Source organism: Bolinopsis microptera, chromosome 12, assembly GCF_026151205.1.
Source record: "Bolinopsis microptera isolate Bmic1 chromosome 12, MBARI_Bmic_1.0, whole genome shotgun sequence".
Taxonomy (NCBI): Eukaryota; Metazoa; Ctenophora; class Tentaculata; order Lobata; family Bolinopsidae; genus Bolinopsis; species Bolinopsis microptera.
Window position 1 is genome coordinate 11,425,737 of NC_087083.1, and position 22,870 is coordinate 11,448,606.

The 22,870-nt window shown below is 39.4% G+C and overlaps 1 protein-coding gene across 1 annotated transcript in view; it reads right to left on the minus strand.

The window, feature by feature from the left end:
- LOC134824574 (uncharacterized) overlaps positions 1-12,685 on the minus strand; it is a 36,511-nt gene extending 23,826 nt beyond the window's left edge. Inside the window, exon 1 of the mRNA XM_063836483.1 lies at positions 12,682-12,685. The gene's annotated coding sequence lies outside the window, so the exon portion shown is untranslated. The remainder of the gene's footprint in view (positions 1-12,681) is intronic.
- Positions 12,686-22,870: the final 10,185 nt, after the last annotated feature.

A 22,870-nucleotide genomic window follows, 5' to 3' on the forward strand; every position in this document is an offset into this window, starting at 1 on the left:
AGTAAAAATTTAGATATCATTGGAATAATACAATTATAAACCGTTACATGTCTTTTGATTGCCCTATTGTTCCCTCATGGTATACTTATAGAATCTTTCGTTACAAGTGTCTGTATTCGTTTAATTACAACCTCCAGTTCACGTGAATGTACTGTCTATTATAAAATTATTACTAGTGTAACCCGTGCCTTTGAGAGAGAGAGAGAGAGAGAGAGAGAGAGAGAAAGAGAGAGAGAGAGAGAGAGAGAGAGCGAGAGAGAGAGAGAGAGAGAGAGAGAGAGAGAGAGAGAGAGAGAGAGAGAGAGAGAGAGAGAGAGAGAGAGAGAGAGAGAGAGAGAGGGAGAGAGAGAGAGAGAGAGGTGACCAGTACTATAGTGGTAACCACTACCACCAGTACTTGGTCACTAATCACGTGACTACTATAACAACTACCACCAGTAGTTGGTCACTAATCACGTGAACACTACAATCACGTGACCACCAGTAGTTGGTCACTAATCAAGTGACCACTATAATCACGTGACCACCAGTATTTGGTCACTAATCAAGTGACCACTATAACCACTGCCTCCAGTATTTGGTCACTAATCACTTGACCACTATAACCACTCAGGTGGGACCATCAGGTTATGATATTTTTTTTTTGTAAGTTAAACTCCTTTGTGGTCCAATCAAGCAGTGCATGGCTAATTTGCCTAAACATGCACGTTAAGCTTTTCCTCAAAAACATATCCCACCATGATAATCTGCCATCTAAGCGAAGGCGAGACTCCTCCCAACTTCAAACTTGTAATTCATCATGATACATGATCTTCACCTAACATGGGGCATTCCGTGCCACTGCCGTGCGCTTGGTGTTCTCAAGCGGGGGTCTTGATTAATGGTTTTTGTAGTCAAACTCCTTTGGGTCCAATTTTGCCCCCAAAAGGCAGGGCATGGCTAATTGTTGATTATTAAACACTAACAGTGCACGTTTAATATAAAGTTTTTTCCTTGAAACATAACACATCCATGACTTTAAGTAGCCAAATGCTAAGTCAATCCAAGAATTTTTGTTGATCTTGTTAATTATGTTTGTCATGGGGCCAGCACAGGGAGGACTACTTTGTCATTGAGGCCGTCTTGTAGTTGTTGAAAGATCACATCCCAGTTTATGCACGCTGAAGACAGATACTACTTGAGCAATCATTTTTATCTAAGAAGATTTATTTCCTACAGTCACTTTCTACTTAAAGCTGGTACCCAGCTAGATAAACATTGTAATGGCAAAAAAATTGGAAATGTGTTTTCTTCTTAAAAATGTGGTTTTCCGTATTACAGTTAATTAACCGGATTTACTGCGAGATTTTGGGAGAAAGGGAACAGTTGCAGTTATCGAGGGTTTTGTGGTAAATCAGGGTTGTTGATTGGGTTTCATGACGTATGTTAAGCACTATTTTGGGGGAAGGGAAAGCTGCAGGTTTTTGCGATAATCAGGGTTTTACTAATCAAGTTGATATGCTCGACCTACTTATCCCCTTGCCTTGCAAACTTACAGCCACAGATTTATAATGGCTATGTTCTATTACTCGCCAAAGATGGTTTCCTCTAGTCAATCGTAGAGAAGAGTAAGATTTACAACCAAATTAAGGTGGCTGCATTTTGTTTTGTTTTTTATCAGTGTCCTTGGATTTTTCCTTTTGTCTTAAAGTTTTAACTTTTAAGATAACTCGTCCTTAATATTATTGTAATGCAGACACTCAGATAAGTTTATACCGAGGAAAATTAAACGAAGACACAGACTCTGGCCCAAAAAAGGGCAAGAATTGTTCCAATTATGTAACTGTTAAGTATTATTATTATATGGGTCTCAATTAGAGGTCTCGACGGCCTAGGCATCAATCCTTGGCTATCGGTATTTTCCTCTGGCCCGGAGTCAGCTGACCCGGGGACCAAGATAAAGACGGAGAGACTGTGTGTAGCATACAAAAGTGGATGTTTTTACAAGAGACAGGGCTTGCTATGCAAGGGAAGAAATGGGCGAAACATCATAAAAGTGTATATTATTATTATATCCGGGTCTCTAATACGAGTCCTCGTACTTGCTATAGGCACAAACCTTGGCAATCGTTAATTTTCCTCCTCCTGGCCCGGAGTCACTGACCCTAGGGACCAAGGGCAAACAGGGCTGCAATGCAAGGGAAGAAAAATGGGTCGAAACAAACATAAAGAGTATATTATATGAATTACCAAATAAATTTATATGAAATTAACAAAATTCTTCTCTAATCATGAATATTTAGCAAAAAACTCATGATAGCATTAGTGATGTTGAGAAGGGACCCCCAATAAGAGCCAGAGGTTCCTGGTGGCTACAGGTGTTTCCACCAGCTGTTAGGTCAAGTTCTAAGCCCTTACTTGGACTATAACGGGAAAACTATACAGGGTTAATAGTTTAAACTTTGTGCTATAACGGAACCTCTGTTGTTGTTTTGTTGTGTTGTGGGAGTGGGGGGGGGAGGGGGGGGGGGGACAGCGGGCCAAATGCCAGGGAGTGAGTAACGCTAGCCGGCAGCCTTCCTATGGACTGCTGGCCCGTTTACCGACCCCGGGGGTGCGGACCACGGAGTATTAGCCTCGGACCCACTACTCACTAGCTCTGGTGTTCTGAGCGGGGGCCCTTAATTATTATTATTTAGTACTGTATATTAACTTATCCCCAATTAACAGATGGAATAAAAGGGAAAGGCAGTCCACGACATAAAAGAAACAGAATTGGATGTATTCTGCAGCAAACCCCTCAACGATTTGTATAGGAAACATCCTGTATTGTTTTTGGCTACCTTGCCGAGAAATTAATAAGCATGCGACATAGCCATCCATCAAAACTTATTTCTGGATATGAGTGAAATCATTTCATGATATATCAACTAGTCCCATTTGAAGCAACATCTTGTGCATAATCATGAGGAAAATATCTGATAGTGCGACATGTGGATTCAATAGCACTGAAGATACAATGAATTAGATGAAATTAAAAAGCCATCAACGAGGCATTGCAGGTTTACCAGAATTAGAACAAGTGCCCGTTGGACATACAAAAATTGAAATCACTAGATGTATCCCTTCTGGAATGAAGCCTATCTGTGTCATCAGCAATATTAAAATCCAGTGCAAAGACTTCAGAAGTTATCCATGTGGAATTTTATTTCGCAGCATATATGGTAAAGGTCTGAAAATGCCAACACACGGATTGTTTCCCACCTTACAGTGGCAAGAGTGGTCAAGTAAGAGATAATAGTCCATCCTTAGCTGTGTGGCCCCATAACTGGAATTGTCATATAGAAAAGTAATGAAAATTCCTTGAGTCAATTTTACAGAGCTGTCGAAGAAAGCTGAAAAAAAGCAGCAACCTTGTGTGTCACCAAATGGTGCGTTTAACGTATGCATTGTGATAAACCGGAGCAGATGTTAGAGCGTGTCAAGGAAGCTATAACTGAGTGAGAGATAGTTCCTGGATCTGACTTTCTTCTTTGTCCTGGAACGTCCTTGCATCGATTTTCATTCCTGAAGTTGTTCCTGGTCAGGGGATAGGCCAAAAAGGTGACGGTAACAACAAATCGATTTTATTTTAAGAATTTGTAAGTTATGTTTACACATATCTTACGTGTAAACCATCTTAATTCTTATGTGTTTCTCTGTGTTTAGATTCTTGAAGTGGTCACGTCTTAATGTCTTTTCACAGAGACTTTTAAAACCTGATTAAAAAAATAAACACAGAGGAACTGGCACACAAATTGTCCCCTGATAGTGTCTTTTCACCTATATTGATTCCCAGTTTCTGATTATTGGGAATAGGATTGGTGCTACGAAATATTTCAATTCTTTCATAACAAGGTAGGCGGTAAAAAAGCAGAAAAGGCAGAAAAAAAGTGTTGTGCCAGTGGTAAAAGATGATATGGTACCTGCGTCCTGCAATCGGCAATCGGCATGAAGAATAAATCATCCCCATTAATCAATATAATCAAAACTTAGAAATAAAATATGATTTTTAGATATTGTTATAATGAGATGTTAGATTTCGATTACACGAACTATATGAGTAGTGACTGGTCTTGCACAATATCAGCATGTACAGTATGAAGTTTTTAAAGCTTTTGGCTCTTAGAAAGAAAACTTGCATGCTGTAATGACGTATTTTTCTGTCAAATTAGTTGCGCTAAATATGTTGCTATGTGGCTGATATATAATGATCGTATCTTGTTTTCAGTTGCTATCGATTTGCTTCGGGCTTGTTGATGAATGACTGTTGCTGGGGGGGGAAAAGTCGTCAAAGCATAATTTGAACTGCAAATGATGTATGTCATCTGTTCACAGTTTATCTGGACTTTATAGTAATTGGTGGAGCTGGTAATGTTGTTTAGTTTTTAAAATAACAGTTTCAGAGTCAGAGTACTCGAGAACACAGGTACGACTGTTTGAAGGCAACTCAAACCAACTGAAGACGTTGGTGATTTCTTGGAAGGTTTGGTTGGAAAGAAAGACATTAGGGGTTTAGTGGATCCATTTCATCCATGAAGTGTGTAATTGTTATGTTTATTTAAAGGAGATTACACTTTAAAATAATTGGTAAAATGTACTAGACCGGAAATTGTAAATAATTTACAATTCCACCTTGGTAAAATGATTCTTTCTCTTTCAGGGATTTAGATCGCATTCTTTTCTCCTCAGTATGTTGAAGGATACGAGTGTTAGCAAAGAAAGATAAGTTCACAATGTCTTCGCGTCTCTCGTGACAACAACCACATTCCTCGAACGTAATTCAAACTGAACACAACCATCACCCACTCCGTCGCACAACTCCAGGAACGGGACCCGACCAGCGTCTGTCCAGAACCTGTTTACGAGGTAGGAGAGACCATGATACTGTCGCAGAGATCGGCCCTGGTTTAGTGGGGTTGGTTTGTTGTTTGTTGTTCGTGAGGCTTCCGAGGGAGCTGAGGGAAGCTATTAACCAAAGTGTCCATAGTTATGTACCACAGAAGGAAGAACACAGAACGTGTTGAGCAGCGGGGTATTTAATGAAGGTGTCCCCAGAGGAGACAGGTCCTAACAAGAACAGTGATGCTTGAGAGTGACCAAGGAAGTGTGTTCAAAATCTGTACACTGTAAATGGAGTGACTGTTTTTCTTGCATTTTCGTCGTAAAATTAGTTATTTTGCCAAACAGCACGGAGCCAAATAAAGTTAAATATTTTTTTTGTGACAAATTGTCAAATTTTTTAACCCTGTTTCAGGGGTTGAAATTTTGCCAATGTTTAACATATCACACTGCCATATAAAAGTTAATGACCGCGTATGGTTGAAATATTGTTAATTTGATCCAATAGTACGTAATATAGGTGTTTAAGTTGGTATACTAATATTAACATCAATTTCACACATGTTTTGAGATATCATCCAAATTTATGTGACTAAATTTACCTATTTTCAGCCTACCTGTATTTGTATTTGCCTATAACAAATGAAATAAAGGTGAACATTTCCAAACACATTCGCTATCAAAACAATGCTAGATATCGCATTGTCTTGTCAGGAGCATAAACATCCCCATATAAATTTTCTTATATGTGTATCGGAGTTTTAACATGGTGCGAACCTTTAACGAAAACAGTCGCTAATTATGTAGATAATAGTCATATAGGGCAACTATATCGCGTATAATGGAAATTCGAACATTGGTCAACACGGCTACAAGGTCCCATATAGAAACTCTGTCACTATTTAGAGTGTGACAAAGGTTACAACGGCTCTGCCGGCCGGCATTTATAGACGAGAGCTTATTCGTCTGATATATATATCGTTATGCGAACAAAGTTATCTAGAGGATAAACGATAATCCGAAACATTGAGGGTTTATATAGTTTTAATAAGTGTACCACAATTTTACATCATCGTGCGCATTAGTAGGTCGCTAAATCACAGAGTTACCAATAATCCTCAAACTTCCATGAACGTGTCCATAATATATATATTTCCGTGCTAAGCACGATGTCCTTTCTCTTATGGTCCTAATAAAAATGTCCTATTTTACACAAGGGCTATTTTACACTACTTTTAAACGCAAGCCGAGTGTCAGAAATGAGGGACGCAAAACGGATTGGGGCTAACAATGTCAATTAAGAAACCATGCGTTGTTGAGCGACATGTGGGACCAAACAGTAATGATATTGTTTTTTTGTAGTCAAACTACTTTGTGGTCCAATCAGCTGGGCATGGCTAATTGCTAATCAGTGCACCGTTAAAGCTTTCCTCAAAAACATATCCCACTCATGTAAAGTCACCATTCTAAGCGTAAGGCGAACGTCCTCCAACTTCAAGACTTGTAATTCTAATCATGTTACAGTATCTTCACCTCACCATGGTGCTTTCGTGCCACGCCGTGCCGATGGTTGTTTTTCGAAGGCGGGAGGGTCATGATTAATGTTTTGTAGTCAAACTCCTTTGGGGGTCCCTAATCATAGCAGTAGGCATGCTAATTGTTGATTATTAAACACTAAACTGTGCACGTGTAAATATAAGTTTTCCTTGGAACATATCACATCCATGCTTAAGTCAGCCAAAGCTAAAGTCAGCCCAAGATTTTTGTTGATCTTTTTATTATGTTTGTCAGTGGGTCAGCCAGGGAGGAACTACTTTGTCATTGAGGGCCCTTCTTGTAGTTGGTGAAACAGCTCATTCCCAGGTTTATGCAACGCTGACAGAACAGATCCGACTAGACAATCATTTTTAATCTAAAGATTTATCCTACAGTCACTTTCTACTTAACTGGACCGAGCTAGATAAACATTGGAATGGGCAAAAAATTTGGAATTTTGGTTTCTTTAAATGTTGTTTTCCCTAATACAGTAATACCTGATTTACTGCAGAGTTTGGAGAAAGGGAACAGTTGCATTATTCAGGGATTGGTGGTCAAGCATGTTTTGATTGTTTTCATGTCTATGTTTAAGCACTATTTGGGGGAAAGAAAAGCGGCAGGTTTGCGATAATCAGGGCGTTTGTTACTATCAAGTTGAGTATTCTCGACCTACTTAGTCCCGCTTGCTTGCAAACTTACAGCACAGTATTTATAATGGACTAAGTTCCTCAACTCGCAATAGATGATGGTTCCGCTAGGCAATCGTAGGAGAAGAGAAAGATTGACATCAATAAGGTGGCTGCATTTGTTTGATATTAGCAGGTCCTTGTATTTATCCACTTTTGTCTTAAAGGTTTGTAACTTAAGATACACTCTCCTGAAATTATTTTAAGGCGGTCACTCAGATAAGTTTATTCCAGGACACTTTAACCGAAGAAACATTACTCTCACGCACCCCACAATAAGGGCCCATAATTGTGTCAATTTATGTAACTGATAATAAATATTAGTAGATCGGTCTCATTAAGAGTTCTCGACCTGCCTAGCTATCAAAACCTTGCAATCGGAAAGTTTCCTCCTGGCCCGGAGTCAGCTGACCGCCTGAGGGACCAGAGGATAAAGACGTTAGAGACTGTGTGTATCTACAAAAGTGGATGTTTTTATTTTACAAGAGACAAGGGCTTGCAAGGCAAGGTTATAAAAAATGGGCGAAACAATCATAAAGTGTATTAAATTTATTAATTATATCGGGTCTCAATAAGAGGTCTCGACTGACCCTATAGGCCCACCCCAACCTTGGCAATCGTAATTTTCCTCCTCTGGCCCGATTCAGCTGACCCTAGGGACCAGAGGGTCAGAACAGGGCTTGCAATGCAAGTGGAAGATAAATGACGAAAACAATCATAAAAGTGTATATTATATGAATTAACAAATAGAAATTTAATATGAATTAACAAAATTCTTCCTCCTAAACAGGAATAATTTAGCAAAATCCCTGTTAGCATTAGTATTTCTGAAGAAGGGACATAAGAGCCTGAGGTTCTGCGGTCTACAGGGGGTTCACCAGCTGTTAAGTAAGTCTAGGCCCGTACTTGGACTAGTAACGGGGAACTAACAGTGTTAATAGTTTAAACTTTGTGCGATAACGGAACCTCAGGAAGACAAGACATCTGGCAAATGCCAGGGAGTGAGTATTCTCTACCGGGCAGGCCATCCAATGGACTTCTGCCGTTAAACCCGACCCCGGGGTGCTGACCCACGAGTATTAGCCTCGAACCCACTACTCATTAGCCTGGTGTCTCTGAGCGGGGGCCTTATTATTATTAATTATTACTGTATATTAACTAAACCCCAATTAACAGATGGATGAAAAGGGAAAGGCAGTCACGTACATAAAAGAACACAGAATTGATGTTAGTTCTGCAGCAAACCCCTCAACGATTTGTATAGGAAACATTCCTGGTAATGTTTTTGCTACCTTGCAGAGGAAATTAGATAAGCAGGCGACATAGCCATCCATCAAAACTATTTCTAGATATGGAGTGAAATCAAGGCATGATGATATCAACAGAGGCCACCATTGAAGTCAACATGTCTTGTGCATAATCATGAGGAAATATCTGATAGTGCTAACATGTGGATTCATAGCACGGAATACAATGCAATGAATTTAGATGAATTAAAAGCCATCAACGATGCATTGCATGGTTTACCAGCATTAGAACAAGAGCCAGTGGACACAAAATTGTAATCACTAAGGTAATCTTCTGGAAATGAAGCTATCTGTGTCATCAGCAATATTAAATCCAGTGCAAGACCTTCAGAAGTTATTCCATGTTGGATTTAATCAGCAGCATATAGTGGTAAAGGACTGAAAATGCCAACACCGATTGTCCCTCCTTAACAGTGGGCAAGAGTGGTCCAGGTAGAATAATATGTACATCCTGAGCTGCTGTGTGCCCAAAACTGGGATGTCATATGAGAAAAGTATGAAATTCTTGAGTCAATTACAAGGCGTCGAGAAATGCTGAAGAAAAAGCAGCAACCTTGTGTGTCACCAAATGGGGCGTTTTATACTTATCATGTGATAAACCGAGCAGATGATAGAAGCTTGTCAAGAAGCTAAAAACGGAGTTAGAGATAGTTCCTGGATCTGACTCTTCTTTGCCTGGATCGGCCTTGCATCTGATTTTCATTTCTGAAGTGTCCTGGTCAGGGATCTGCAAAAAGGGACAGGTTACAACAAATCGATTTTTATTTTAGAATTTGTAAGTTATTTTACACAGAATCTTACGTGTAACATCGTATCTGATTGTTTTTCTCTGTGTTTATATTCTTGAAAGTGTCACGTCTAATTTCTTGTTTCACAGAGACTTTAAAACCGCTTAAGAAAACATAAACACAGAGGAACTGGCACCTCACAAATTTCTGATAGTGTTTTTCACCTATATGAGTTCCCCGTTTCTGATTATTGGATAGGATTGGTCGTAACGAAAATATTTCAAGTCTTTCCATGGAACAAAGAAAGGCGGTAAAAAGCAGAAAATGCAGAAATATAAGTGTTGCAAGTGGTAAGAAATAGTGATTAGATGGTACTGCGTCCATCAATCGGCAATCCGCATGAAGAAATATCATCCATCATCCCCAATAATCAATATAATCATAAACTTATAATTATAATAATGATTTTTAGATAATGTAAATGAGATGGTAGATTATCGATTAACATCGAACTATTAGTGAGTAGGTGACTGGTATTGCACAATATCAGCAGGTACAGGAATGAAGGTTAAAGCTTTTTTAGCTCTTAAAAGGTATCGAGCTTGCCTGTGATGACGTATTTTTCTGTCAATTGTTGCGCTAAATATGTGTTGCCTATGTGTCTGATATATAATGATCGTATCTTGTTTTCACAGTTGCTAGCTATTTGCTGGGTGCCCGTTGATGACATGGACCGTGATGCTTGAAAAGGTCCGTCTCAAATCATATATTGAACTTCAAATATTATGTTTCATCTTTCACATTTTATTCTGAACTTTTAAAGTAATTGGTGGAGCTGGAATGGTTTTGAGTTTTAAAATAAACATTTTTCAAGTCAGAGTAACTCGAGACAACAGGTACACTAGGTTTGAAGGGCAAACTCAAACCACTGAAGACTTTTGTGATTTCTTGGAAATAGGTTTTTTTGGTGAAAGTGAAGACATTAGTGCTTGTAGTGGATCCATTTCATCATGAGGTGTGTAATGTTTGTTATTTAAAGGAGATAACACTTATAATAATTGTAATTTACGATACCGGAAATGTAAAATAATTTACAATTCCACCTTGGTAAAAATTATCTTTCTCTTTCCGGTTGATTTTATCGCATTCATTTTTCTCCTCAGGATGTTGAAGGAGTACGAAATGTTAGCAAAGAAGATAAGTTCAAAAATGTCCTTCTCTTTGCTCTCTCGCGTGAAGCGACACCACAGTCCTCGAACGTATTCCAGACTGGAACACAACCAACACCCTCTCCGTCGCACAACCCCAGAACGGGACCGACCAGCACTGTCCTAGAAGCAGCTGTGTTTACGAGAAGAGGAGACCCATGATTGCGATCAGGCCCTGGTTGTGGGGTGGGTTTGTTATGTTCGGAGGCTTCCGAGGGATCAGAGGGGAAGCTTTATAACCAGGTGTCCAAGATATACAACAGAAGGGACCGACACAGAACGTTGGAGCCTGGGGGGAATTAAAGATGTTGTCCAGAGGAGGACAGTCCTGAACAAGAACAGTGATGCTTGAGGAGGACCCAAGCGACGTGGTTCGAAAATCGTACACTGTCAGCATTAGTGACTTGTTTTTCTTGCATTTGTCGGAAAATTAGTTATTTTGCCAACCACGAAGCAAATAAAGTTATAATTGTTTGTTCTGTGACGAAAGTGTACAAAATTTGTACCATGCCCCCCCCTGTTCAGTGTTGAAATTTGCCAATTTAACATATCCATGCCATAAAATAAAGTATATGAACCGGCGTCTGGTTGAAATATTGGTAATTGAACCATAGTAACTAATATTGGGTGTTTAAGTTGGTATACTAATCATTTACTCAATTCACACAGCGGTGAGAGATCATCAAATTTATTTGACTAAATTTACCTATTTCTGCCTTCTGGTATTTAGTATTTGCCCTATAACAATGAAATCATGGTGAACATTTTCCAACACATTCAGCTAACAAAACACATGCTAGACATTCGGCATTCTTGACAGGATGCCATAAACATGCCCCTCATATAAATTTCTTAAATGTGTGAACGGAGTTTACATGGTGCTACCATTTAACGAAAAAAGTCGCTAAATATTAGATAATCGTCATATGCATCTCTCCAATAAATTTGAATTCGAAAATTTGGTCAAACAAGGCAACAAGGGGGCCATATAAACTCTGTCACATTTTTTATAGTGGTGACAAAGGTTACAACTCATGCCGGCCGCATTTAAGCGATAGCTTATCGTCTGATAAATTATCGTGTATGCGACAAAGTTTTTCTAAGGATGAAACGATTATCCTAACCATTGAGGGTTTATATAGTTTGATAGTGTGACACATTTTACATCATCGTGCCATGTTAGTAGGGTCACTAATATTTAACCCAATATCCTCAACAAACTTTCAATGAACGTGTCATATTATATATGACCCGTGCTAATCTCGAGGGGCTTTCTCTAATGTTCAAGAAAAAATGTCGATTTTACAACTATGCCATTTTTACACTACTTTACGCAATGCCGAGGGTCCAGGAAATGAGGGGACCAATAACGATTGGGGGCTTACAATGGTCAATTTAAAACCATTTCTTGTTGGCGACATGTGGGACCATCAGGTTATATTTGTGTTTGTAGTTAATAAACTCCTTTGGGGTCCAATCAAGCAGGGCATGGCATAATTGGCTAAACAGTGCACGGTAAGACTTTCCTCAAGAAACATATCCCACTCATGAAAAGTCAGCACTATCGAAGCGTAAAGCCGACGTCCTCAACTACTTCAAACTTGTAATTCTATCAGAGACATATCTTCACCTAACCAGGTGCTTTCGGCCACTGCCGGTGCGCTTGTTTTTCTCTCAGCGGGGGGTCCATGATTAATGTTTTTGTAGTCAAACTCCTTGGGGTCCAATCAAGCAGGGCATGGCATAAGTGTTGATTAATTAAACATCTAAACAGGCACGTTTAATATAAGGTTTTCCTTGGAAACATATCACATCCAGCTTAAGTCAGCCAAATGCTACAGTCATCCAAGGCGATTTTTTTGATCTTTTTATTATGTTTTTGTCAGGGGGGTCACGCCAGGAGACGTACTTTTGTCATTGAAAAAAAAGGGCCTCTTCTTGAAGTGTATGAAAAAAGCATCACATCTCAGGTTATGCAACGCTGAAGACAGATCCTCTAGAGCATCAATTGTTATCTAAGAAGATTTATGTTCTACAGTCACGTTCTACTTAACTGGAACCCAGCTAGATTAAGCATCATTGTATGCAAAAAAATTGGAATTTTGTTTTCTTTAAAATGTGTTTGTTTTCCCTTAATACATAATACATGATTTTACTGGCAGAGTTTTGGGAGAAAGGGAACAGTTTGCAAGTTAATCAGGGTTGTGGTAAATCAGGGATTTGATTGGTTGTTTCATGTCGTATGTAAGCACTATTTGGGGGGGAAGAAAAGCCTGCAGGTTGCGATAATCAGGGCTTTACTGATCAAGTTGAGTATTCTCGACCTACTTAGTCCCCTTGCCTTGCAAACTTACAGCAAATTATTTTATAATGGGCCTAATTCCTAATACTCGCCAAAGATGGTTCCTCTAGTCAATCTGTAGTAGAAGAGAAAGAATTGACAAACAAATTAGGGTGCTGCCATTTTTGTTTTGAATTTAACAGGTCCTTGGTATTTATCCCGTTTGTCTATAGTTTTTAACTTTAAGATAACCCGTCTTATATTATTCTTATGCAGTCACTCAGATAAGATTATACCGAAAAGGTCACATTAACGACGACACATACTCTCCCCACAATAAGGGGCCATAATTGTTTCAATTAATGTGTAACTGTATAATATTATTATTATATCGGGTCCATAAGAGTCTCGAACAGCCCTAGGCATCAAAACCTTGGCACTCGGTAATTTTCCTCTGGCCCGGAGTCAGCTGACCCTAGGGACCAGAGGAGAAAGACGTAGAGACTGTGTGTATCTACAAAAGTGGATGTTTTTACAGAGACAAGGAGGCTTTGCAATGCAAGTGAGAAGAAAAATGGGCAAACATCTTAAAGTGTATATTATTGATATATCGGCGCAATCAAGGTCTCGACTGCCTATCGGCATCTAACCTTGGCAATCGTAATTTTTCCTCTGGCCCGGAGTCAGTCTGGACCCTAGGGACCAAGGGTCAAACAGGGCTTGCAATGCAAGGGAAGAAAAATGGGCGAACAATCATAAAGTGTATATTATATGAATTAAACAAATAGAATTTTATAATGAATTAAACAAAAATTCGTCCTCCTAAACATGAATATTTAGCAAACATCGCAATCTATGCATTAGTGTTGTGAGAAGTGGACATAAGATGCCGGAGGTTCGGTGGTCTACAGGTTTTCCACCAGCTGTTAGGTCAAGTTCTAGCCCGTGAACTTGGACTAGTAACGGGGAACTAACAGTGTTAATAGTTTTAAGACTTTGGGCTATAACGTGAACCTCAGGAAAAGACTCTGCAATGCCTGGGAGGGAGTAGCTCTATCCCGGCCTCCATCCAACTGGACTGCGTCCGTTACCAACCGACCCCGGGGGTGCCTGACCACGAGTATTAGCCTCGGACCCACTACTCCCTAGCTCTGTATTTCTGAGCGGGGCCTTATTATTATTAATATACTGTATAGTTCACTGATCCCCAATTAACAGATGCGAAAAGGGGAAAGGCAGTCCACTACATGAAAAGAAACCCACAGAATTGAATGTTAATTCTGCAGCAAAACCCTCACGATTTGTTAGTAGAAACATCCGGGTAATGTTTATGGCTACTCTGCAGAGGAATTAGATAAGCATGCGACAAGCCATCCATCAAAACTATTTCGTGGATATGGAGTGAAATCATTTCATGATGATATCAACAGCTTCCCAACCATTTGAAGCACAATGTCTTGTGGCATAATCATAGGAAAAGATCTGATATGCTACATGTGGATTCAATAGCACTGAAGATACAATGAATTTAATGAATTAAAAGCCATCAACGAGTGCATTGCAAGTGGTTTTCCAGCATGAGAACAAGAGCAGGTGGACACAAATTTGAAATCACTAGATGATCTTTCTGGAATGAAGCTATCTGTAGGATGCTACATCAGCAAATATAAAAGCCAGTGCAAGACTTCAGAAGTTAGCACATGGGTTGGATTTTAATAGTTCGAGCAGCAGTATATGGTAAAGGACTGAAAAGTGCCAACTGACCGATTGTTTTCCTTCCCCTCCTTAAACATGCAAGAGTGGTCCAGGTAAGAATAATAGTCATCCTTAGCTGTGTGGCCCAAAACTGGGATTGTCATTGAGAAAAGTATGAAAATTCATGAGTCAATTTACATGGCTCGAAGAAAATGCTGAAGAAAAAGCAGCAACCTTGTTGTGCACCAAATGGGTGCGTTTACGATCACTGTGATAAACCGGAGCATATGATAAGCTTGTCATGAACTATAAAACTGAGTTAGAGAGAGTTCCTGGATACTGACTTCTTCTTTGTCCTGGAGTCCATGCATCTGATTTTCATTCTGAAGTTTGTTCCTGGTCAGGATCTGACAAAAAGGGACAGGTAACAACAAATCGATTTTTATTATAAGAATTTTTTTGGAAGTTATTTTACACAGTATCTTACTGTAAACATCTTATCTAGTGTTTTCTCTGTGTTTATATACTTGAAGTGACACGTCTTAATGTCTTTGTCACAGAGACTTTAAAACCGCTTACAAAAAAACAACACAGAGGAAACCCTGGCACAATTCAAATTTCGGATAGTGTCTTTTCACCTAGTATTGAGTTCCCGCCCAGTTTCTGATTATTGGGATAAGGATTGGTGCGTCGAATAAGTTCAATTCTTTCCATACCAAGGTAGGGCGGTAAAAAGGCGGAAAAGCGAGAAAAAATAAGTGTTGCAAGTGGTAAAAGATGATATGGGACCTGCGTCCTGCAATCGCAATCTCATGAAAGAATATCTCCCCAATAATCAATATAATCATAAACTTATAAATAGAATAATGATTTTAGATAATGTTATAATGAGATGTTAGATTTCGATTACATCGAACTATTATGAGTATTGACTGGTCCTTTTGCACAATAGCAGCATGTACAGTATGAAGTTTTAAAAGCTTTTGCTCTTAGAATGACACTTGCTTGCTGTAGGACGTAGTTTTCTTCAAATAGGTTTGGCCTACTGATTTCTATTGTCCTGATATATAATAGCGTATTCTTGTTTCAGTTGCTATCTAATTTTCTGGTGCTGTTGATGATGACCTGATGCTGAAAAGGTCGTCCAAATCATAACTTGATACTTTCACATATGATGTAATTGTTCATCATTTCAACATTTTAATCGAACTTTATAATAATTGGTGGAGCTGGTATTTTTAGTTTTTAAAATAATCATTTTCAGAGTCAGAGTAACTCGCACAACAGGTACGACAGGTTTGTAGGGCTACTCTAACCAACTGAAGACGTTTGTGATTTCTTGGAAAGGTTTGGTGGAAATGAAGACATTATTGGTTTAGTGGATCCATTTCTTCATGAGGTGGGTAATTGTTTTTTGTTTAATTTAAAGGAGATAACAACTTAAAATATTGTAAATTGACTATACGGAAATTGTAAATAATTTACAATTCCACTTTGGGAAATGAATCTTTCTCTTTCAGGTTGATTTAATCGCTTTCTTTTCCTCCTCAGGATGTTGAAGATACAAATGTTAGCATAGAAATAAGTTTTCAAATGTCCTTCCCTCTTCTCGCGGTGTAAATCAGCAACACCACTTCCTCGAACGTATTCATACGGAACACACATCCACCACGTCCGGTCGCAACAACTCCAGAACTGGACGACAGCGACTGTCCTAAAGCAGCGTTTACGAGGAAGGAGAGGACCCAAGATTGCAGATCTGGCCTCTGTTAGTGGAGGTTGGTTTTGTTATGTTCGACGCGTCCGAGGGATCAGAGGGAAGCTTTATAACCTAGATGTCCCAAGTTATAACAACAGAAAGGTCCGACACTGAACGTGTTGAGCAGCTGGGGATTTAAAGATGTGGTTCCCAGAGGAGACAGTCCCCCAGAACAAAGAACGTGATTGCTTGAGAGTGGACAAGGAAGTGTGTTCGAAAATCTGTACACTGGACATAGTGACTGTTTTTCTTGCTTTTTTTCGTAAATTAGTTATTGTGGTGCACACGGAGCAAATAAAGTTTATAATTTTTTTTGTGACGAAATTTACAAATTTTTACCCTGTTTCAGGGTGTTGAAATTTTGCCAATGGTTAACATATCACGTGCCATAGATAATAATTATATACCGGCGAAGGGTTGAAATATTGTTAATGGCTCCATATACGTAATTATAGGGTGTTTTAAGTTGGTATACGCCTATTTACTCAATTTCACACATGTTTTAGACTCATAACACAGTTATGTGACTAAACTTTACCTATTTCTTTCCGCTCCAGCCGTTCTGTATTTGTATTTTTGCCTATAACAAGTGAAATATGTGATCATTTCCAAACACATTCAGCTAACAAAACATGCTAGACTATTCGGCATTTTTCGTGTCAGACTGCCATAAACAGCCTCATTATAACTTTCTTAAATGTTGACGGAGTTTACAGTGGTGCAACCATTTAACGAAAAAAGGTCGCTAAATATGTAGATAATAGTCATATGCAACTAGCCTATAAATTTGAAATATCGAAAATGTGGTCAAACACTGGCAACAAGGGGTCCATATAAACTCTGTCACATTGTTTTATAGTGTGACAAAGTTTTACAACCCACTGCCCGCCACCGCCTTTAAGCGATATCGTAGAGTCTGATAAATATACGTTATGCACAAAAGTTTTTCTAGGAGGATGAAACGCATTATCCTAACCATTGGGGTTTATATAGTTTTATAGTGTGACACATTTTACATCCCATTCGTGCCATTTAGTAGGGTCACTAATATTTACCATATCCTCAACCTTCAATGAACGTGGTCCATATATTATATATTACCGTGCAATCACGAATGGACTTCCTAATGGTCTAATAAAAATGTCTATTTTACACTATGCCTATTTTTACACTACTTTACGCAATGCCCGATGTCAGGAATGAGGGACCAAAACGAGTGGGCTAACTATGGCCAAGTTAGAAACCATTCTTTGTTGCGACAGGTGGGACCATCAGGTTATGATATTGATTTGTAGTTAAACACCATTGTGGTCCAATCTAGCAGGGCATGGCTAATTGCCTAAACATTGCACGTTTAAGCTTTCCTCAAAAAACATATCCCACTCAATGATAAAGTCACCATTCGAAGCGTAAGGCGACGTCCTCCAACTTCAACATGTAATTCTATGCATGTACATATCGTTTCACCTAACCATGGTGCTTTCGTGCCATGCCGTGCGCTTGGTTTCGCAAGCGGGGTCCTGATTAAATGGTTTTGTATTCATACTCCTTTGGGGTCCATCATGCAGGGCATGGCTAAATTGTTTGATTATTAAACACTAAACAGTGCACGTTTAATATAAGTTTTTCCTTGGGAAACACTATCACATCCTATGCTTAAGTCAGCCAAAATGCTAAAGAAGTCATCCCAAGATTTTTGTTGATCTTTTATATGTTTGTCATGGTTTCAGCCAAGGGAGGACTACTTTGCGATTGAGGGCCTTCCTTTGTAGTTGTTGAAAGCATCACATCCCAGGTTTATGCAACGCTGAAGAACAGTCCACTAGAGCAAACTCCCATTTTTAATCTAGAATGATTTATTTCCTACAGTCTCTGTCTACTTAACTGTACCAGCTAGATAAACATTTGTAATGGCAAAAAAATTGGAATATTGTTTTTCATTTAATACTGTTGTCTTTTCCTTATACAGTACATACCTGATTTACTGCAGAGTTTGGGAGAAAGGGGAACAAGTTGCAGTTAAATCAGGGTTTGTGGGAAATCGCCAGGGTTTTTGAGTGTTTTCATGTCTATGTGAACACTATTTGGGGGAAGGAAAAGCTGCAGGTTTGCGATAATCAGGGTTTAACTATCAAGTTGAGTATTCGCGACCTACTAGGTCCCCAGCCTTGCAAAACCTTTACACCACAGTATGTATGAGAATGGTCTAAGTTCCTAATACTCGGCCAAAGATGGTTCCTCTAGTGCAATCGTAAAGAGAAAGAAAGATTTACAACAAATAGGGCTGCTTTTTGTTTTGATTTTTATCAGGTCCTTGTATTATCCCGTTTGTCTTAAAGTTTAACTTTAAGATAACTCTCCTTAAAGTATTTTTAATGCAGTCATCAGATAAGTTTTATACCAGGGACACTTTCAAACGAAGACACATACTCTCCCCGACAAAAGAGGGCCATAATTGGTCTCTCAATTCTTAGGGAACTGTATAGAATTATTATTATATCGGGTCTCCAATAAGAGGTCCTCGGACTGCCTAGCATCAAACCTTGGCAATCGTAATTTTCCTCTGGCCCGGAGTCAGCTGCACCCTAGGACCAGAGGAGAAAGACGGTAGAGACTGTGGTGGTATCTACAAAAGTTTGGGGGGGGAAATGTTTTTACAATGAGAACAGGGCTTGCAATGCAAGGGAAGAAAAATGGGCGAAACAATCATAAAGTGTATAATATGTATTCGCTCGGTCTCAATAAAGTCGTCGACTCCTATTAGTCATCAAAACCTCTTGGCCGCGCGAACTCGGTAAATGTCTCTTTCTGGCCTACTCTGACCGCGGTCGGAGGCAATCGACCGCGGCTAGCGAGACACTAATTCCACAGGGAGACCAGACAGAGGTCTCAGACACAAGGAAGGGCGGCGTCACTACTTCAGTGGCTAGGGCACAAGGCGCGTAGAATCGAACACAAACGAGAGACTGGCGAAACCGATGCCATCAAATGTATATGTGTTATACTTGATACGTTGGAAAGTAGACAAATCTAAAGAGGAAATTATGTGACATATGAAGATGGTTTCGACTCAAAATTGACTCTACCTCCGATACAAGAATATTTCTCAGCAAAATCTCATGATAGCATTAAGTGATTGTTGAAGAAGGGGACATAAAGAGCCCTCGAGTTGCTGGTGGCTACAAGGTGTTTCACCAGCTGTTTAGGTCAAGTTTCTAGCCGTTACTTGGACAATAACGGGGGAACTAACAGTGTTAATTAGTTTAAAAACTTTGTGCTATAACTGAACCTCAGAAGAAGACACTGGCAATGCCAGGAGTTGAGTACTCTAGAACGGCAGCTTCCAATGGACTGCTGCCGTTACCGACCCGGGGGTGCCTGACCACGAGTATTTGCCTCGGACCCTCTACACACTAACACTGGGTGTTCTGAGGCTGGGGCCTTCTTATTATTATATTACTGGATAAACGTTATCCCCAATTAACAATGGATAAAAGGAAAGGCAGTCCCACTACATAAAAGAACACAGAATTTATGTTATTTCTGCAGCACACCCTCACGATTTTATAGGAAACTCCTGGTAATGTTTTTGTGGCTACCTTGCAGAGGAATGGATAACATGGAGACAAAGCATCCATCAAAACTTTTTCTGGATATGGAGTGAAATCATTTCAAGATGATACAACAGAGTCACCAAAGAAGCAACATGTCTCTGTGCATGAATCATGAGGAAACTAGCTGTAGTGCTCACATGTGGATATCAATAGCACTGAAGATACAATAATTTAGATGACTTAAAAGCCATCAACGAGGCATTGCATGGTTTACCCAGGGCCCCCATTAGAAACAAGAGCCAGTGGACCACAAAATTGAAATCACTAGATGTATCTTCTGGAATGAAAGTCTATCTGTGTCATCAGCCAATATTTAAATCCAGTGCAAAGACTTCAGAATGACCATGGGGTATTGGATTTAATTCAGCAGCAGTATCGTGGTAATGGACGAAAATGCCAACACCGATTGTTTCCCCCTCCTTAACAGTGGGCAAGAGTGGTCCAGGTAAAGAATATATGTCATCCTTAGCTGTGGCCCAAAACTGGGATTGTCATATGAGAAAAGTATAAAAGTCTTGAGTCCATTTAACAAGGCTTGTCGAAGAAATGCTGCACGAAAAAGCACAACCTTGTGTGGCACCAAATGGTGCGTTTAACGTATCATTGATAAAACCGGAGCAGAGATAGAGCTTGTCAAGGAAGCCTATAACGAGTTAGAGATAGTTCCTGATCTGACTTCTTTCTTTGCCGGACGTCCTTGCTTCTTGATTTTTCATTCTGAAAGTTGTTCCCTGGTCAGGGACTTGCCAAAAAGGGAACGAGGTAACAACAATCGATTTTTATTTTAAGAATTGAAAGTTATTTTATTACACAGGTATCTACGTGAAACATCTTACTTATGTTTTTCCCGTCTGTGTTTATCTTACTGAAGTGGTCCACGGCATCCTCTATTGAGTCTTTTTTCACTGAGACCTTAAAACAAACCGCATTACCAAGAAAATAATACACAGAGGAACTGGCACAGGACAAATTTCTGAAGTGTCCTTGATTGCACACCTAATTAGAGTTCCCACGGATTTCTCTGAATTAGTGGGAATACGAGGAGTGTTGGTGACGTACGAAAATATTATTCAAATGTCTCTTATATTCCCAAACCATGTTAGGTCGGTAACAAGCAGAAAAAGCATAAAATTAAGTGTTGCTAGTCGGTAAGAATATGATATGGTAACTGCGTCCTGCAATCGCAATCTGCATGAAGAATATCTTCCCCGAAAAAAAAAATAAGAAAAAATAATCAATATAATCATAAACTTAAAATATAATAAAGATGGTAGATCAATGTTCTATAATAATGCGATGTTAGATTTCGATTACACGAACTATATGATAGGTGACTGGTCATATGCTCAATATCAGCATGTACAGTATAAGTTGTAAAGCTTTTGCTCTTAGAATGAAACTCTGGTTGGCTTTGGCGTAATGACGTATTTTTCTGTCAAATAGTTAAGTATTGCGCTAATAGTTCTATGTGTCTGATATATAATGACGTATCTGGTGGGTGGGAGGTGGGGGGGGGTGGGGGGGGGGGGGGGGTGGGCGGGGGGGGAGGGGGGGTTTGCTAGCTATGTTGGTGCTTGGTGCCGTGAGTTGGGGAGTTGGATGATGATTGGAGCGCTAAATGGCGGGGTTAAGAGGGGGGGGGGGGGTCATCAAATCAGAAATTTATGAGGATTGGTGGGAGGGGGCAGCGGGGATCTGGTTGAGCGGTACAGGGATGTAGGAATCGGGGTAGCTGGAAGGTGGAATTTATTGGAAAATAATTCTTTTCAGAGGTCAGAGTAACTCGAGACTCAGGTACAGACTGGTTTGGAAGGCAACTCAAACACAACTGAAGACTTTTGTGATTCTTGGAGTTTGGGGGGAAAGTGAAACATTATTGGTTTAGTGGATCCATTTTCAACAGGCGGTGTGTAATTGGTGTGGTTATTTTAAAGGAGATAACACGTGAATATAAGTGTAAATTTACTAGACCGGGAAATTGTAAAGAATTTAACAATTTCCACCTTGGAAAATTATCTTTCTCTTTCAGGTTGATTTAATCGCATTCTTTTTCCCTCAGGATGTTGAAGGATACGTAAATTGTTAGCAAGAAAGATAAGTTCAGCAAATTCTTCTCGTTCTCACTCGGGACAGCAACACCACATTCCTCGAACGTATTCCAACTGAACACAACCATCACCCACTCCATGTTCGCACAACTCCAGGAACTGGACCTGACAACGTCTGTCTCTAGAAGCAGCAGTTTACGAGGAAGGAGAGACCATGATTGCAGATCTGGCCCTGGTTAGTGGGGTTTGGTTTTGTTATGTTCGGAGCGTTCCGAGGGATCAGAGGGAAGCTTTTAATAACCAAGAGTCCAAGTTATACAACAAGAAGGACCGACATAGAACGTGTTGAGCAGCTGGGGAAGTTAAAGAAGTTGTCCCAGAGGAGGACATCCAGATCAAGAACAGGATGCTGAGAGTGGACCAAGGAAGTGTGTTCGAAAATCTGTACACATGTACATTAGTGACCTGTTGTTTTCTGCATTTTGTCGAAAAATTAGTTTATATTTTGGCCAACACGGAGCGAAAATAAAGTTTTAATAGTTTTTTTGTGACGAATTACAAATTTTTACCCTGTTCAAGTGTGAAATTTTGCCATTGTTAACATAGCACTGGCCATATAATAATTTTTATAATGACCGGCGATGGTTGAAATATATGTTTATTGATCCATAGTACGTATATAGGGTGTTTAAGTTGGTATACTAATATTTACCTCAATTTCACCATGTTGAGATATCATACCAATTTATGTGACATAAATTTACCTAATTTCTGCTTCTGTTTTTGTATTTGCCTATAACAATGAAATATGTGAACATTTCCAAACACGCTGCAGCTAACAAAACAATGCTCAAGGACTATTCCATTTCGTTGTCAGGATGCCATAAACATCCCCATATAAATTTTCTTAAATGTGTGACGGAGTTAACATGGGGCATATATACCAGTTAAAACGAAAAAGTCCTAAATAGTAGATAATAGTCATAATGCATCTGATCCTATTATTTGAAAGTCGAAAATTTTGTCAAACACGGCAACATAGGGTCCATATAAACTCTGTCACATTTGTTTTGATTTTTTATAGTGTTACAAAGTTTACAACTCACTGCCGCCGCATTTAAGCGATATCTCCCTTCGTCTGATAAATA